The sequence below is a fragment of the Pipistrellus kuhlii genome, unplaced genomic scaffold (assembly GCF_014108245.1).
Source record: "Pipistrellus kuhlii isolate mPipKuh1 unplaced genomic scaffold, mPipKuh1.p scaffold_m20_p_4, whole genome shotgun sequence".
In the NCBI taxonomy this organism is placed as follows: domain Eukaryota; kingdom Metazoa; phylum Chordata; class Mammalia; order Chiroptera; family Vespertilionidae; genus Pipistrellus; species Pipistrellus kuhlii.
The window spans coordinates 58327748-58342798 of record NW_023425540.1 but is presented as its reverse complement, the minus strand read 5'-3'; positions in this window follow the sequence as shown (position 1 = coordinate 58342798).

Genomic DNA, 15051 nt, shown 5'->3' with positions numbered 1-15051 from the left:
CCATCAACGAAAGGTTTATGGGATTTCCGGAAGCATTACAATCTCTTTTGACTTAGAACTTTAGCATTTGTTATTTGGAGAGAGAACCATGTGCTGGGGTATATAAATGATGTTGGGAGGACAAGGGGTCTAGATGGGATTCTGATTTATCAGGCTGGGCTTCTGTGGGCCTCCTCTGATGGACAGATTTTCCTTCTGGCAGCAGTTTTATATAATGGGACAGTTTTTGCATAAGATCTGCTCTTTTTTTGGAAGAGGCATCAGCTGGCTTAAATTCACCAATTCACACATATATTGGGGAGAGGTTAGTAGGTACTACCTGATTTGAACAAAGATCAGTTGCTGGGATATGGTGGAGGTACTCAAGCCTGGGTGGTGGAATTTCCTTTCTGAGGTCTTTAGCTCGACAGTGAGACTCATAGGGCCCATGGGAAACAAAAGAAGCCTGCTCTTCAGGTCCATAAACCCCTGACAATTATTCAAGCAAATTTGGTAGTATTGCTTTCTTCCCCTATTTTCCTTTTAAGGCTATCATTATTCATTTACATTTGAATACATTTATATAGAAACTAGAGGCCTTGTACACAGATTCATGCACCAGTGGGGTCCCTTGGCCTGGCCTGTGCCCTTTCACAATCCAGGACCCCTTGGGGGATGTTGGAGAGCTGGCTTGGCCAGATTCCTGTAAGCCAGGTAGAGGGACCCCACCAGTGCATGGATTTGTGCACTGGGCCTCTAGTCTATATGTATAAAAGCCTAAGTGACCATTATGACTGGTTGCTATGACACACACTGACCACCAGGGAACAGATGCTCAATGTAAAAGCTGTCTCCCCTGGTGGTCAGTGCACTCTCATAGCCAACCTCCTGTGGTCCCTCCCCCTGGCCAGATGGTCCCAATCAGCCCCAGTTGGGACAGGGGGAGATGGCCCCATCAGCCCTGATGCCAGCCAGGCTGAGGGACCCCACCCATGCATGAATTCATGCACTGGGCCTCTAGTATGCATATAAGATCTTTGGTTAATCTTCTGACTCTCCCCCCGACCCTCTCCCCTTTTCTCTGAAATTCATCAATCTGTTCCATGTTTCCATGCCTGTGCATTAAGCATCTGCACCCTGGTGGTCAGTATGCATCATAGCTACCAGTTGAACAGTAGAATGGTCATTTAGGCTTTTATATATAGAGATTATGGAAGCACAACAGTTATGGAAAGGGAATAGGAGGCTGGGGTAGATAGTCTGGAACACTTAATGTTTTATTGGGTATCCTTGTGTAGTATTTGAACATTCTGATTTGCATATATTTTTTTATAAAAATATTAACTTACCTATATTTTAAAAACTACTGGACATGTACATGGCAGGTAGGTTTGGTAGACGAAGGTACAAAGAGGTGGATATTCATTTTAGATACTGAGCACTGCTGGGGACAAGTAGTTATTCTCATACATTTAGCTGTGGCCAATGTTTATGATTAGTTACAGAAAAATGCATACATCCTGACTTGCCTAATAATATAAGCTTCAACATAAACACTGATAAAACTACATCCATAGATCTGTGCAGCTTGATAATATCAGTTCCAGTGCTTGCTTGGACACAGCCCTTCTGCTCCAGGTAGTTATGAGTATCATACTTCCTTCTCTCACCCACCCATAGTGACTGGGTTTGACATAGGCAAGTAAAGGAACCCAAGGAATTTTAGTGGAAACTAAAATTCACATAGATAAATGTCATGAAATAGAGTTATAAACAAATAGAAGTTAAAAGAAGAAAGGATTAGTAAGTAGACGTTATTGAGTAGATATTGCAGAAACCAATTAGTAATGGAGAATTAAGCATCCATATTAACAAATGAATGGTAATTATGTGATGTGATGGAAGAGTCAGCTAATCATTTTGCAATATGTAAGTTTATCAAATTAACACACTATATACCTTACACTTACACTGTATTATACAGAGTAATGAATCCCTGTGTTTGGATTTTGCCGCAGAAGTTCCTAGAATTTTCCCCAAATCAACTTTTATCTTTGTGGGATTTGCTTGTTTCTGCTCTTGAATTCCCACGAGATCTCTGTTTTTGTTTCTTTTTATAATTAACCCACTTTTGTTGACTCAATCTGAGTGAGTCTGTGTTGTTTCCAAAAAGCTAATTCAAGCTAATTGAAATTCCTGCTGCAGATTTCCATATTTTTTCCTCCCCAAATAGAAAATCTCTTTAGCCAGGAAGCTAGGATAGCATTATCATCCTTAATGGCTATGCCATGAATCTTAAATTTATCATTCCATTTTGACAGAGAATATATAAAACAACTCAACTATCCAAAGGATTTTTCAAGATCAATAAGTAAAAAGTACAAATTATATGCATAGACTGAATGTAAAAAAGAAAGAATATGTATGTGGGAGGAGAGATCATTGAATGGAGGAGGAGAATACAAGCAATCAGCCAGGGCCAGCTCTGAGAAAAGTTGTGAAATAGACTTTCTCTGTTTATACCTTTCCCTACCCTCTCCGGGTACACACCTTGTGTCCCATTTCTACAAGTCTTGGCTTCCCTAGCCAATCTTGTTTGAGCTGCCAATGTTATAACCCATCTTTCTTCATTCACGCCTTATCTTAATACATCAAGAAAATGGAAAGATCGCAAATTAACAACTTAACTAGAACCTAACTTTCTAGTTCTCAAGGAACTAGAAAAAGAAGAAAAACTAAGCCCAAAGTTAACAAACAGAAGAAAATAAAAAGGATTTGAGCAGAAATAAATGAAATAGAGATTAAGAAAACAATAGAAAAAATAAAACGAAGAGTTGGTTCTTTTAAAAGATAAACAAACCTGACATCTTTAGCTTCTGATTCTGGGGTTTGATACCTACAAAAGACCTGAAAGGTAATGTGAATTAATGAAGCAGTGGAAGACAAACTTGGTTGCTTATTAAACTTGTAAGTTATTTTTCATTTCCATAAAAATGTACATTCTGTTTTAGTTCAGGCAGTTAAGACAGCTAGCTACTGTAACAAACAAATCTCAGTGGCTTAACATACTGTGTTTTTCACATGTTACGGGGCACAGTAGAAAGCTGTGCTCCATGTTGTCATTCAAGGATCCAGTCCACTGCAACTCTCTGGCTCCACCATTCCCTAGTCCTCCAGTGAATCTTTTGTATTTGGCTAGAGGAAAAAGTATGAAGAAAGTACATCCCTTTTTAATCCTTTCAGCCTATATGATTATGTCACTTGCTTGTATTCTGTTGGTTAAAATCCAAAAGGACTGGGAAATGTAGGACCCAGGGAAACACTGATGTTGGTAAATACCAGAAGTCTCTACCATGTGCTTTTCTCATATTTTGGAAATGCCCCACCTAGTCAGTATTTTATCTTCCACTTTTAGATGCAGATATAATTATAAGATATTTCTTGATTATAGAAAAGCTCCAGCAAAAATACAGTGGTAAATAGTAACTGACATTTCTCATAGCGATAAGAACAACAATAGGTAGGAAGAAGAAGACTACGTAGCACTAATTATTACCATAAGAAAATGTAGGCAGTGTTTCCATATTATCTGTTTCTTTTCAAATGAAGATAAGAGTCTGGATTGTATGTGAAACATCCCATTTTCAATAGATAGCCTCATTTACACAATAAAAATTGCCCATTTTGGTTTCCTGTAATTTATGAAGTGATTCTCCAGGGAGGTGGGCATATCAAAAATCTCTGTGTGTGTGTGTGTGTGTGTGTGTGTGTGTGTGTGTGTGTGTATTTAGAACTAACTGCACTGCAAGGTTTTTACATAATTTCTATTGCTTCTTTTTCCCCCCCTTCTATTTAGTGCCCTTGTCTCTTTTAGGGTATTAGTTGGTACAAATACAAATGTAAGAGTCTGCTCATAGGTATTTGTATTATAACAAAAGACACCTGAAAACACAAAATCGAAACAATCTAAAGGAGCAAATTTCTAACTATTTCAGATAGAATTGTTAAGGACGTGTTCATGTTTTTTCCCCCCAGTATAAACATTATCCTGTGACCTTCTAATCACATCTTGTGGGTAGAATCCATTTTACCTGCATCCAAGGCTGTGTTGGTTGAAGAAAGTCTTTAGTTGTAAGCATTAAGGTGCTATATAGAGTGCTTGCCTGGATTACCATCTTCTGATGACCTGACTATGTCGTTATGATTCTAATATAACTCAGAATATCCTCACCACTCACCTTTGTCCATTGTCCCTACCAATATTACTTGGCAAATTTCAGCTCTGTGAGCAGTGACTGGCACTGTTATGGAGTAAGTTATGTCTCCCAAAAATTCATACGTCGAAGCCATAACCCCCAAAGTGGCTGTATTAGGAGACAGGGACTATGAAGAAGTAATAAGCATTAAGTGAGTTCATAGGGCTGGTGCCCTTATAGCAAGAGGGAGAGACACCAGGAATGCACAGAAGAAAAGCCATGTGAAGTAAGAGAAGGTGGCTATCCATAAGCTAAGAGGAGAGGGTTAACCAGAGACCAACCATACTGGCACATTGATCTTGGACTTCTAAACTCCAGAACTGGGAGAAAATAAACTTCAAATGTTTCCAACTCCAGTCTGAGGTACTTTATTGTGTCAGCCCACACAGACTAATACAGGTACATCGTAGTAACTAATACAATAATCTGTGACCCCAGTGTTAATGAGATCCCATGAGTATTTAACTTTGAGAAATTCATGCAGAAATGTTAGAATGGAAGCATTGGAAATCATTCAGATGTTGCAAAGTGAAGGTCCACAGGATACATTTGGCCTACAGAGGTGTTCTTCTTAGCCCAGTGCTTTAAAATGTGAGTTTGAAGTGTGTGTGTGTGTGTGTGTGTTTTAGCAGACATGCATTCTCCAGTTTACCTCAGTCTCCTGTGTTCCCATCACTAATGGCCATCTCCACATATTTTATTTTGGCCTAGTTTCCAGAGGTACTTGTGTGATTTGGAACAAGTTTAGTATTCCTATTTCATCAGTGATGAAGTGCTGTTGGGGGTGGAAAACTGAGAAGGAGTGACTAAGAAGGTTAGAGACAAGATGAACAAGACCCTGGGTCTGGAAAAAGAATTTAAGCAGGATATCTGGCAGGAGTGTCATGTACAAGAAAAGGCCAACAGGGAGGTGGCAGAGCCTTCTATTTGCTGTATCAGTGACCCTTCCCTTCTTTCATGTTATGTTGACTGATCCTAAAACTTAATGACCACAATGGAGGCTATAAAGATATCAGATACTTACTTTTTCCTAGCATTCCTTGCAGCTAGGGATGACCCTAAAACTCACTTCCAATGAGGCATGGGGGGCACTGGGACTGATTTCTTGTCTCATCTATAGAGAAAAATGGATGAACATTGTTCTTGTACCTTCCTTCCTTACTTTGTGTGCAGGTGGGTGAGGGAGTACTGCCCAATAACGGGGCAACAGACTGGAGGTTAAAAGCCAACATACTTAAAAAGGTGGGACAGAAAGATGGAAAGAGGCTGCATTCGTGATAATGTTACTGAGCTATTGAACAAATACTAGGTCTGCCCACCTTCCAGCTTTCCTGTCTGAGAAACAAAACCAAACAACAAAACCCCTTTACTTAGTCTATTTTCTGTTGGTTATTCTGCATCTCAAGACATCCTAACTGGTACACTCAGCAAGGACATGGCCAGTGGCGTGATGGGGATAGGAAGCGATGTTACTACTGAGGTCCAATTAGACTGAATGTGAAAGAGAGAGACAAGCTCTTGGCTTTGAAGGGAGTCTGAGAAAGCGGAGATTAAGCCTAGAACTCTCTTCTATAAGGCAGTATATATGGGGATTAAGGGTGTAAAGTCTGGATTCAGAAAGATATTGGTGCAGATCCTAAGTCTACCATTTGTCAGTTGTGAACAAGTTCTTTAATCTCTCTAAACCTCTATTTTCTTATCTGTAAAATAAGGATTAAAAGAGCATCCTCAGGATTGTTGCAAGGCTTCAGTAAGGTCACATAGGTGAAGTTCTTAGAATAGGGCCTAGCAAGGGTTTAATACACGTTACGTATGACTTATGCTTTTACTGATCTTTAAGCATGCTATGCCATACCTCCCCCTGGATTGCCCATAGGTACCTCAGATTTCTTTTGCTTGCTCTCTTTCTTCCTCCCACCATATACTCTTCATTTCTGCTAATTAGGAAAAAGTCTTGGGTGTAGCAGAAAGACATGTGGTGTTCTGTGTAAAATTGGATGTTTGGTCATGGAGAGATTTAATTCACCAAGTATGCTGTGGGCTGTCTGGTTATCCAAGGAACTCAATAAATTTGATCTCATCCTACTGATTGAATTTGCTGACACTCTTATCATTTCCTTTTACAATTTTTATGGTCCAGAATAACTCTGTTGGCAGAATCTTCTGATAGCAGGAATTACTTTTCCAGGCAATGCAATCATGCTGTTTATCAAAGGAAGCACTGGACAATCAGCATCACTCCAGAGCCATGTCCTGAGCATCTAGCTGAGGCTCAGCAAGAAACTCCTTTTTCCTTTAGAAGTTGAGCCTTATCCCCAAGCACTGATATAATTGGAATGAAAGGGTTTGGAAGTATTCAGCTTTGTGTGTGAAGAAGAACTTATTCCTTTTTTATTTTTGTTTTTAATATATTTTATTGATTTTTTACAGAGAGGAAGGGAGAGAGATAGAGAGCTAGAAACGTCAATGAGAGAGAAACATCGACCAACTGCCTCCTGCACACCCCCTACTGGGGATGTGCCTGCAACCAACGTACATGCCCTTGACCAGAATCGAACCTGGGACCTTTCAGTCCGCAGACCGATGCTCTACCGCTGAGCCAAACCGGTTTCGGCAGAACTTATTCTTTATGCATAAGAAGGGACTTTTTTTTTTTTTTTAAAGAAATGAAGCACTTATAGGATGTTTAGTTCCTCACTCACTCACATCTTCATTTTAACCTTGCTCTTTTTACTTGGGGTATGTCTTTAATTCTGTTTTTAGGAATACAGACACTTTATGTAATTCATGTATTCAGTGTTTACTGAATATCTACCATGATCTTGGCACTGTTTTAGGTGGGATGCAGTGAGGTCCCCGCTCCTATTGAAGTTGAGCCTTGGCCTTGGGGTAGGTATGTGGTAGGACAGAAGACACTTGGGTGAGCCAAAGGTGAATGTTCCAGGTAACAAATGGCAAAATTGTTCCAAATGGGACTCTGGATGTACAACCCATATTTCTTAAAGGGTTAAGGATGCCATAAAACAATTTTTCTTTTTTTGAAAGATATTTCTTATCGATTTTAGAGAGGAAGAGAGAGGGAGAGAAATATATAGAAACATCAATGTGGTCTTGCCTGGAATTGAACCTGTTCAGTTCACAGGCTGACAGTCTATCTACTGAGCCAAACCAGCTATGGCACAAATACCAATTTTTCTATCATTCTTCTAACTATACATTTTTCACTGTGTGAGTGTTATATGCCATTGAGTAGACTGACTCCTGGTGACTCTACGAATGAGTGATGTCCACAATGTCCTGTCCTCAACAGCCCTGTTTAGCTCCTATATGTCAATACTGATGGCTTCTTTTATGCAGTCAGTCCATCTCATATTTGGTCTGTCTTTTTTCCTGCTGCCTTCTATTGTCTTTTCCAAAGAACCCTGCCTTTGCTCAGCTGGCATGGTTCAGTGGTTGAACATCAACCTCTAAGCGAGGAGGCCACGGTTCAATTCCCAGTCAAGGTACATGCCCTGGTTGTGGGCTCAATCCCTAGTAGGGGGTGTGCAGGAGACAGCTAATCAATTATTCTCTCTCACTAATGTTTCTCTTTCTGTCCCTCTCCTTTATTTCTGAAACCATTAAAAATGTATATGTTTTAAAAAAGAACCCTGCCTTTCATGATGTACCAGAAGTAGGACTGTTTCAGTTTTGTCATTTTTGCCTCCAGAGATGATTCAGACTTAATTTGAACTAGGATCCATTTGTTCATCTTTCTGGCAGCCTGAGGTATCTCTAGAACTCTCCTCCAACACCATATTTCAAATATATCATATATATATATATATATATATATATATATATATATATATATATGTATATTTCTATCAGCATTCTTCACTGTCCAACTTTAACATCCGTCCATATAATGCGAGGATGTGGATGATTTTAGCCTTGACCTCTAATGATACATGCTCTTGGTGATCTTTCCTAATTCTTCTGTTGCTGACCTTCTGAGTGTCAGCCTTCCTTTGATATCTTGGCTGCAGTCTTCATTTAAATTGATGACTAAACCAACATAAGCAAAATCTTTAACAATTTTAGTGTCTTCATTGTCTATTTAAAGTTGTGCATTTCTTCTGCAGTCATGATTTTTATCTATTTTTACTGGAGTATTGAAATAGTCAGAGGTTCTATTTAAGTCAGGAGCTGTTATACAATTCTGAATGAAAGCAGTAGCGATTCCTTATAATATCAAATCAGTAAAATCTTAGACCTTAAGACATAATGTACACTATAAAATCCTAATATAATGTAGTTAATCTGTACATTGAGAGGTAGCTTAGTTATCCTCAGTTATTATAAAAAGATTTACTCCAGCTAGAAAAAAGAGCAGCTAAATTTATAAAAGTTCTATATGATGCTATCTTAGTTACACAAAGACAGAAAAGCAGGGGGAAGAAATATGAATATGGTAAATGCTGGCATAGAATACAAGGCAGCAAAGTGCATTTCATTCTAATAATTGCAGGTGAACCTAGCTATTTGGGGGGAAGAATAACAGGAATAAATAAATTCTATTTCAGGTTAGCATTTTGATGTGAGTTTTTAAGTATTCATAATTCTAAGTTAATAAGCACAAAATGTGCCATTTTAGTTTTTAGCATGTATTTCTATGTTTATGGATACTGTTTCTGTATGTAGTGTGTATATCAATATTTTCAGTATAACCGTTTTCCTTCTAAATAGTTTCCTTAGAAAGACATCTCTTCCCTAAACTACCCTATATCCCTCTCATTAATCCTTAAATTTTCTGAAGGAGTCTCTATGGTAATCAACTGATCCTATCTATGCCCTAGCCAGTCAGTGTCTCAGGGATTTAGATATGAGGACAAAGCCCATTGTTTTGAGTCTGTAAAATGGGGTGGGGGGATGTTAGTATCCACGTTTCTCACCTGAGGAGATGAAGCATGAGGCCAGAGGAGCAGAAAGACAGACAAGAGCACTTGTTCCCAGGTTCAGTGCTGGATTTCTGTTCTTGAATTGCACAAGACTCTCTGTTCTCCTGATTTCCCCTTTTGATTAAAGTAGTTCAAATTGGGTTTCTATCACACACAACCAAGCAATTCCTAATGAGCCTTTCATTTAATTCAGGCTATTCACTCTCATTCCTAAACCCTGTTTGTGTTCCTTTCTTTATACATCTGCATTGGGACCTCCACCATCTCTCTCTTATAGGAGTTCAATCCTTATTGGTATCCGGCCAAGTCCCACGTGCCTTGCACATCTTTCCCTGACAACCTGGGCATCCTCTCTATGCTCAGAGCTCCCATAACCTCTGTTCTCCATACACACTCCCCTGCACTTTCCTTTTCCCTAAACTAGACTATAAACTCCTTGAGTGCTGAGGCAATATATCCTACCTTTGTGTCTCTCCAGTGCCTTAAACATTGTAGGTGCTGGATTTTGATAAAGATGATGTTGCCAACTATTATATATATTTCAATTATCTTTATTGCTAAAAGTATTACAGATGTTCCCCTTCTACCCCTACCCCCCTGACCCAATCCACCCATCACTTAGGCCTTTACCACACTATTGTCTGTGCCGATGGTTTATGCATATATACGTATAAGTTCTTTGGTTAATCTCTTCCTACCCCTTTCTTTCCTCCTTCAATGTGTTCATCAGTGTGTTCCATGCTCTCATGTCTCTGGATCTATTTTGTTTGTTCATTTTTTCCCCAATAGATTCTATATATGAGTGAAGTCATGTGATACTTGTTTTTCTCTGACTGGCTTATTTCTCTCAGCATAATACTTTCCAGGTCTCTCCATACCGTCGCAAAAGTTAAGAGAGCCTTTCTTTTTATAACTGCACTAGAGTCCCAGTGCATGGAAATTCGTGCACTCAGGGCGGAAGGGGATGGAATCCCTCAGCCTGGCCTGTGCCCTCGCACAGTCCAGGAACCCTCAGGGGATGTCCTATTGACGGCTTAGCTGCAATCTGGCCTCCCTCTGTGGGAGATGACCAGGCAGGCGATCCGGGAAAGATATCTCCCACTGCTGGTCATTGACACCTCTCCTCCCATCGTCATCCCCTCCATCTGCCTGCTGGCATGCACCTTGCGTGGCCTGGCACCACCTGCTCACTGGCCCCGCCCCCTGCCAACTGGTCTGTCCACCATTCAGTCCTTTTGCATATTAAGCTTTTATTATATAAGATAGTATTCCATGGTGTAAATGTACCTTGGCTTTTTTATCCACTCATCTACTGATAGGCACCTGGGCTATTTACAGATCTTAGCTATTGTGAATAGCACTGCTACAAACATAGCGGTGCATACATTCTTTCTAATTGATGTTTCTGGATTCTTAGGATATATTTCTAGAAGTGGGATCACTGGGTCAAATGACAGTTCCATTTTTAATTTTTTGAGAAAATTCAATACTATTTTCCACAGTGGCTGCACGAGTCTGCATTCCCACCAGCAGTGCAATAGGGTTTTCTTTTCTCCACATCTTTGCCAGCACTTGTTGTTTGTTGATCATAGCCATTCTGATGGTGTGAGGTAATATTTCGTTGACATTTTAATTTACCCCTCTCTGAATATTAGTGACTGAGCATTTTTTCATATGTCTCTTGGCCTTCTGCATGACCTCTTTAGAGAAATGTCTATTTAGGTCCTTTGCCCATTTTTAATTGGATTATTTATCTTCCTTTTGTTAAGTTGTATGAGTTCTTTATATAATTTGGAAATTAACCCCTCATCAGGTGTATCATTGCCAATATATACTCCCAGAGAATGGGGTCCCTTTTCATTTTGTTGATTGTTTCTTTTGCTGTGCAGAAGCTTTTTATTTTGATGTAATCCCATTTTATGGTGATAATCTTGAAAATACAATTTAAAATGAAAAAAGGAATTTAAATATAATGAACATGTTAGTTGAGTAATTATTTTAGGATTAGGTTAAATTAAATAGCAATAGTTCTTTCAGTGATGAGTTTTATAGAGAGATGCTACTATATGGTATATGCCCTCCATGTTTGGCAAAGAGGGTGTGTTTGGGGAAATAGGAGTGCTAATAGTGTCACACAAGTTAGAGCAGAACTGTCAAGGCCCTGCATTCCTGGCATGTCACATTGACAATACCACTTCTATTCTCTTCAAAGGAGTAGAGTCAGTCATGACATACTTCTGGCTTCATATTCTTATAGGTGTTTTTCAAACAATAGCAGGCCAGTTATCCCAGGCTACAGAGATGTTTATGATTCCACTCTAATGTCACTGTTTTTCCACCCGTCTCCAAATTGTCTGCTGAGCCTCACCCTATGTTTCCATATCTATTTCTTTGAGGTCAACGTCAGCTGCCTTACATCTTGTATAAATATAGCATGATATTTTCCTTGCTTTCTTGGAGGCAAGTCCAACTCTATTACTTCCAAACATTTTGTTATCTATAAGAGTAAAAGCGCTTGAGCATACCCAAAATAATTGGCAGAAGTAAAGGCTGAGAGGGAGTAGGGCACACACAGAACATGCTGGCTGTGGGTAAGTGCAAGGCAGCACACTCAGGGGGAGGGTTTTTGCAATGTCTCTCAATTCTTGTTGGCTGGTTGCCCATAAGTGTGGGAAGCACTCAGCGCACAGTAAAAATGTTCAATAATAGAAAACGAAATGAAGGGTATACATATGTTGACATATGTTTATATGATTTGGGAAAATACTGCAGAAACAAATCACTTTATAACAAATTGGATAAGCAGCACTAACCCTGGTAACTTGGATAGAAAAAGGAGAAATTAAACGTATGAATATGCCCTTTTTTTTTTTTTTTTTTTTTTTCCAAACACAAGTGATGGGTTCAAAATTCAAGGCTTAATAAACAAAAGGAGAGAGGTCAAGAAAGGTGAGAAATTAGGTCATAAAAAAAGAGACCATGTCACAAACAATGCCACAGTGGTTATAGGATGGATTGGGGCGACCATTATTTCAGTTAATGAAGGTGGAGAGTGACCTCTGGATGAGCAACACAGGGAAAATATAAATGTCACATAGATTTGGGACCTAGGACTGGCAGGCAGGTGAAAATGTAAATGTCAGATAGGTTTGGGACCCAGGGTTTGTTAGAATTGCTGTCCCAGCATGCCAGACTTGAGGGATAGATAACAGTTGCTCCCATGAAAACCCTAACAAGCTTCCATCCTGGTCAAATAACTGGCCATTTTTTATTATTTAAAAACTAGAGGCCCAGTGCCCAAATTCATGCACAGGTGGGGTCCCTTGGCCTGGCCTGCAATTGGGGCTGATCGGGGCCATCTAGCCCAGTTTCCAGGGCCAACTAGGGTTGGCCAGTCAGGGGGAGAGACCATAGGAGTTTGGCCAGCCATGAGAGGTTGTCTGTGGGAGCACACTGACCACCAGGGGAAGCTCCTGTGTTGAGTATCTGACCCCTGGTGGTCAATGCACATCATTGCGACTGGTCGACTGGTCGTTTGGTTGACCGCTTCTAATGATTGACTGCTTGTACAGTTGCTTAAGCTTTTACTTTTATAGGTAGCTTTGATTAACTCAAAAATGGGAAAGAACTATTTTTTCCCCTCAGGAAAGGTAATGCCTACAAATATTACATGTGGATAAGAGCTAGCAGGCCATCCCAGGCCCATTGGATTTCATCTTAATAAAGAAAGAAGTTTCAACCATGAATGTATAAAATGAAGCAGCACATTTGCCATGCAGAGAAAATTATAACTTAAGATTTCAGCTTCTGGCAGTGTAAGATCAGAAGAAATGCTGAGCGCTGTATTTTTTGAGAAGCAAGTACTGTAAAATACAGAGGAAAGGAGTCTCTTTTTCCAGCATGATCTTGAAATGACAGTATACCATTGTCACATCCCATTTAATTTCTAGCAACTGCAAGGCTTCTCTCCCAAGCAGGGCCAGGCTCATGGGTGTGCACCTTGTGCAGTCACAGAGGGCCCGGCTCCCAAAAGGGGCTTCATGCTTAGTTTAATACTCTGCTGTTGCCGTTATAACATTATAACTTTACCTTTGAACTTGTGCTTTGTAAGTGGAGTCCACTGCGACAAGAAGCATGCGCATGACCAGAGGACCTGTTCGAGGGGCACTCACTGGTGGCTCAGGCCCGCAGACATCGTGTGTTTTCTGAGGGTCTCAGGCTCTGCAGCAGTGGTTCTCCAGCTGTGGGTTGGAGCCCACAGGTTCAGAACTGCTAGCAGGGTCGCCTAAGGCCATCGGAAAACACAGATATTTACATTAAGGTTCATAACAGTAGCAAAATTACAGTTATGAAGTAGCAACGAAAATAATTTTATGGTTGGGGGTCACCGCAGCATGAGAAACTGTACTAAAGGTTCGCGGAGTTAGAAAGGCTGAAAACCACTGGTCTATAGATTGTCACTAATATTGAGAGTGAAAAGCAAACTGAAACCCTCATTTTGACATCGGTGCACGAAGAGGAGACCCACGTGTGCGGGCAAATGGGTTTATTCTACTTGATGTCTGGGGAATACAAAATAGATTTAAGTAAGAAATAAATTTAGAAAACATATTTTAGTTCTAAGGACCAAAAAAAAAAAATTATTTTACAATTTATGGTTAGGCTTTTACTTATTGCAGTTGAAAAATTACTCCTGGAAGATGCCTATCCAAATCTATATTTTACACAACTTAGCGAAGAGATATTGCAGAGCAGGTTTAGGAAGAGGAAGCATTTTAAAGCTTTTACGAAGCATAAAATGGAAAGAGAATTTCCCCTATAACTCTATTATTAGGTTTTGTATCGAATGAGTGTGGAAGTGCAATTCGTCTCTATAAAATTTTGTTCAGAGGCAGCAGGAGTTTTGCTTCATAATTCTTTTAAAAATATTTTTTCTTAATTTTAGAGAGGAAGGGAGAGGGAGAGAGAGAGATAGAAACATCAATGATAAGAGAGAATCATTGATCAGCTGCCTCCTGCACATCCCCTACTGCCGATGGAGCCCATAACCCAGCCATATGCCCTGACTGGGAATGGAACCATAACCTCCTGGTTCATAGGTTGATGCCCAACCACTAAGCCACACCAGCCGGGCTGCTTCACGATTCTTGAGGATGGAGCAACTTTCCTTCACTAATCCTCACTTTTCTGCAATCCACTATCACAACTTTACCCAATGACTCCAACTTTCTGGGTTGTTCCAAGTCATAGGATCTCAGGGTTCCAAACACCTGACAGTCCATTCATTCTGATAACTTCTCTAGGACTTGAATCCAATCTACAGCATGTACAAAACTGGTTCAGTCTAGTAATGGAGACTTTATTCTCTGCCATGACAATCTTCACTGTTAGGAAGAAAAGCCAAATTTATCTATTCATATATTTTACCCATTGTATGCTAAACTTCTGAGGGCTGCTTCTACATGACATGTCTTTAAATATTTAAGGAGAACAATCAATCACCTTCTTTCTTCACGCTAACTATTCTCTGTTCCTTTGCCATTCAGGTTGTAGAGGACAGAGGAACATTTATCTCCTTCATTATGGCTATTGTATATCTATTAATACAACCCAAGGTCATATTAAATTTTTTTTTGGAGAGTCACATGTTGACTTATATTAAGCTTGGAAATGGGTAAAATATTTATGCCTTTTCCATAAATGGTTCTGCGATATCACTGTCTCCCTGTCTTGTACTTTTGTAGTTTGGTTTTGGAATTGGTTGAATTTCATCTTCTTTTGCTCCATCTGGCATCCTGCCATTTTGTCTTCTTTTTGCCATTCTCTGTATTTGCTTTCCTTCTCAGCATCATGATCTCCAAATGTGATAAACATGA